Source organism: Mesoplodon densirostris, chromosome 12, assembly GCF_025265405.1.
Source record: "Mesoplodon densirostris isolate mMesDen1 chromosome 12, mMesDen1 primary haplotype, whole genome shotgun sequence".
NCBI classification, from domain to species: Eukaryota; Metazoa; Chordata; class Mammalia; order Artiodactyla; family Ziphiidae; genus Mesoplodon; species Mesoplodon densirostris.
In genome coordinates, this window is record NC_082672.1 from 54493769 (window position 1) to 54498562 (window position 4794).

Here is a 4794-nt window from a genome sequence, read left to right on the forward strand (position 1 = left end):
GATTTAATAATTTAACTCAATCTCCAGCCTCTTTCCCCTCCCCAGAGAATGGAGGGTTGGGGGTGAAAGCTCCAAGCTTCTAGTCGTGGCTTGGTCTCTCTGGTGACCAGACCCCATCGTGAAGCTATCCAGGAGCCCACACAGGGTCATCTCCTTAGAACAAAACACACTCCTATCACCCAGGCATTTCCAAGGGATTTAGGAAGCTCTGTGTAAGACTCTCTTATCGCCCCCATCACTCAGGAAATTATGAAGATTTTAAGAGCCCTGTGTCAGGAATTGGGGATCAAAGACTAAATATTAGAACAAAAGATGGTCCTCGCACCCCAGTCACTCAAGAAATTGCTACAAGGGTTTTAGGAACTCTGGGTCAGGAACAGGAGAAGAGACCAAGAATTATATTTATTATGTCACAGGTGGACACATGACAAATACATTTGGCAAAACCCATAGGACTGTACAACACAAAGATGAACCCTAATGGAGACCCTTGTTAATAATAATGTAACAATATGGGTTCTTCAGTTGTGACAAATGTATCAGACTAATGCAAGATGTTAATAATTGGGGAAACTGTAAGCAGGGGAGAAAGAGGCTTTATAGGAGCTTTCTCTACTATCTGCTCAATCATCTGTGAACGTAAAACTGCTCTAACAAAACCAAAACCAAGCCTATTAATTTTTTTTAAAAAAGCAAAGAAATTTAAAAACAGTCAATGAGTCTCGTTGTCAAACTGGTCAGTGAAAAGGTTAATGTAACATTTAACGAGATGAACTTAGGTACAGAAAGAATCTAATCAAATCATTGTATAAGAGTTGATCACAACTGTCTGCCATGAGACCATACCAGAAGCAGCTATGGCCTCTGTGCAGTTCGGAGTAACATTTGAAAGAAAGTCTACACTGATGTAAACCATGGGCAGACAGAGATAAGGAAGCAACATACTTTTTTTTTTTTTTTTTTTTTTTGCGGTACGCGGGCCTCTCACTGTTGTGGCCTCTCCCATTGCAGAGCGCAGGCTCAGCGGCCATGGCTCACAGGCCCAGCCGCTCCGCGGCATGTGGGATCTTCCTGGACCCGGGCACGAACCCGTGTCCCCTGTATCGGCAGGCGGACTCTCAACCACTGTGCCACCAGGGAAGCCCCAGTAATGCGACATACTGTTAAAACCAGTGACTCCCTCAGGTCATGTTTTATTTTCACAAACTTGTTCTATATGAACTTTGAAATCTTATCAAGGTTTTGTCCAAATGATAAAAGCAGACTAGGACGCCCATAGAGAAATAAAGGTAGAAATAATTGTTTATGTCAATCTAAGCTGTACTAGCTAGAGCTTTTGCAGAGGAGACAGGCTGCCGTGTGTTCTGTTATTTATGCCTCGTACCCTTTTCATTCTACACTTCTATGCAAGTTACCTCCTTGCATCATACTCATTTTCAAATAGCGCTGAGTCTTTCAATCTGATCTTTCCAAGCCCAGCAGGAGGAGACCAGGGAGCCTAGGGCACTCCCAAACCCAAGTTTCTGTGTCTAGAATTCTTATTTTGAATTTTATAGAGCTGATATTCATATATCAATGATAAGAAATTCAAACATAAAATTATGCTTTTAATCCTTAGACGGGTTACAGTGAGGGGGCACGGATTCAGTTCAGTATCCTCTTTCTGTGGAACACAAACTCCGAGCAAACAGACTATCCAAGGCCAGCACTCAAGTCTTATGATATCGCATCTAGTATTCTTTTCAAAAAAGTATGCAATCTTGATATGATCTAAACGCCTTACAGGCATCTGATCCTGTTAGGTAAGGAGTATGTCCAGTAACAGCTGACTCCGTAACAGGAGTCTGGCATCCCAGTCTGCAAAAGCCAGAACCTGGGCTCTATTATTTTAGTAAACATGTGTTTAAATTTTTATAAAAGTAACATATAATCATCATAGAAAATTTCACAGAAGAAGATGCAGGAGGGGGCGGAGAAGTTGGAAGATGAAGAGGGAGAGAGGAGAAACGGGAGAGAAGAAAGGAGGGGGAGAGAGAGGGAGGGGAAGAAGGAGGAAAAAAAGAAAAATCGGGCTTCCCTGGTGGCGCAGTGGTTGAGAGTCCGCCTGCTGATGCAGGGGACACGGGTTCGTGCCCCGGGTCCGGGAGGATCCCACATGCCGCGGAGCAGCTGGGCCCGTGAGCCATGGCCGCTGCGCCTGCGCGTCCAGAGCCTGTGCTCCGCAACGGGAGAGGCCACAACAGTGAGAGGCCCGCGTACCGCAAAAAAAAAAAAGAAAAATCACTTACAACTTCAGCACTCTGAAGTAAGGAATGTAAGCATTTTACTGCTTAACAGCACCGATGGTTTGTAATGTTCTCCGCATTCTTGTAACCTGCCTTTTTCTACTTAACATCTTTTTACGGGAGGCAGTGTAGGCAGTGACAGAAGGTGGCAGAAACTGTACAGGTAGTGGACGGGAGCATAAGCTGTAGAGCTAGACTGTCTGGTTCACATCCTGGCTCAGATTCTCGCTAGTTGTGTGACCCTGGGTAGGCTACTCGACCTCACTATTACCTCAGTTTCCCGTCTACAAAATGGAGATAATAATAGTAACTACTTCTATCATGAGGATTCAATGGCTTAATATATTTAACTACTTATCACAGTGCCTGGCACAAAGTACACTCTATATCAAAGAGCTGTAAATTTTTTCAGTAAAGAACCAGATAGTAAATATTTTAGGCTCTGCAGGGTCATATAGTTTCTATCACAACTCCGCAATGCTGCCTTTATGGAAACTGAATTTGAATTTCAAATAATTTTCACGTCATGAAATACTACTCTTCTTTTGATGATTTCAACCATTTAAAAAATGTAAAAACCGCTTTAGCTCATGAGCTGTGCAAAAATCAGTAGTAGGCTGGGCCTCTGGGCCAGAGTTTGCTGACCTCTGTTCTGTATAATTAGCAGACATTATTATATCTCTAATATCTTTCTATAAATTATTATTATTATTTTTTTTTTTTTTTTTTTTTTTTTTTTTTTTTTTTGCGGTACGCGGGCCTCTCACTGTTGTGGCCTCTCCCGTTGCGGAGCACAGGCTCCGGATGCGCAGGCTCAGCGGCCATGGCTCACGGGCCCAGCCGCTCCGTGGCATGTGGGATCCTCCCAGACCGGGGCACGAACCCGTGTCCCCTGCATCGGCAGGCGGACTCTCAACCACTGCGCCACCAGGGAAGCCCCTATAAATTATTTTTAATGGCTGCTTAGAACAAGATTATTTGGATGTCCTATAATTTACTTCGTCCCCTATGATTACAAATTATTTCCAGTGTTCATTACTACAAGCCATTCTCCAATAAATATCCATGCAAAATCTTTGTGCACATTTACTATTAAACTTACACCTTAAAATGTATGTAGTGGCAGCTACCAAAATGGCTGGCAGAGCATCTAAAAAGAAACAGACTCTGAAGAAGTAGCCTTGAAAATAAATCTTGGATAGATACAGCAAATTTCAAAGATGTTAGAGAAGGAACTCTACAAGTAGAATATATATTCATACACGCATAGAACTTACTTGGTACCATTGTAAGCCTTCTATGTATATTAAATCATTTAGTCCACAAAACAATCCTATGAGAAGCAGGTGCAATCATCATCACCATCATCACCCCCAAGGTACAAAAGAGGAAACTGAGGCACAGAAAAGCTAAGTAACTTCCCCAAGGTCACACAGCTGGCTGGTGGCAGAGGCAGGATTCAAACCTGGTCTGTGCAACACTATGGCCCATATTCCTGAAGAAGATGCTTCACTGCTTCTGCAACAGGAGAGGCCTGGCGAGTGTGCACACCCAGGTCCTCACTTTATAAAGTACCTGTGGTCTTTGGCTCATGTTTGGCACGCATGAACCTCACACTCTAATAACGGGCACAAATTTTATCCGTCAATAGGACACTTCGGTGGAAACTGTGAATGCCCACCTAACCTTCCTCTTTTGTCCTCCAACTCCTTCCCCATACCAACTCTTCATTAAATTGCCCTGCATTTCTTACCCAAAAGAGTTGTGCTCTATAAACAGTAAAGACTGACTGGAGTGTACTTTCATATCTCGTTTTTCAAGTCAGGGTCCCAAATCTGCCAAATTCACGTGGCAACCTCCGGGTGGAGCTTCGCCTAGAGTGGAGGGCCAGGGACCGCCACGGGAATGCAAATTTCGGATAAGTACCTTCTTCCATGGAAACAAAACCGCGGCTCGTGTCGAAGGTCTCTCCCGCGTGGCCCCCGCAGCAGCAGGGCGGGCTTGCTCTGGCCCCTCGCCGGGTCCCCGAGGGCGCAGTCGCGCGTCGGTGTGGACCAAACCGCCAGCCTCCGCCGCCAGGTTCAGACGCCGAGTTGCGCTCTCTCCCGGTTCTTCCGGCTTGTGCTGAGATGCGGGCGACTGTCCCAGAAAGGAGTTATGAGAGTGGGTCGTTCGACTTTGTGGGGAAATGATTCTAGTTTTCATTTCTCCTTCTGATTTCTCTCCCTCCTGGGACCCGACTGCTCGAGTTATCCCCATGAGGCTGAGCGGCCAACGCCGCTGGCCCCAAGTTGTTGCCCGCCCCCCACTCGTGCCCAAACTAGGACAGAACCGAGAAGTAGAGAGGAAACCAGGAAAAAAAGAAGCGGGTGCTTCAAACGGGACCACGCTTGTGCAGACGCCGCGGCGGACTTGGAGCCGTGGGGCGGGGAGTCCTGGCTGAGGCCCGGGACTCCGCCCGCCGGGGGGCGCCGGGACGCTGGGCGCGTGCGCTGTGCGGCCCCAGCCC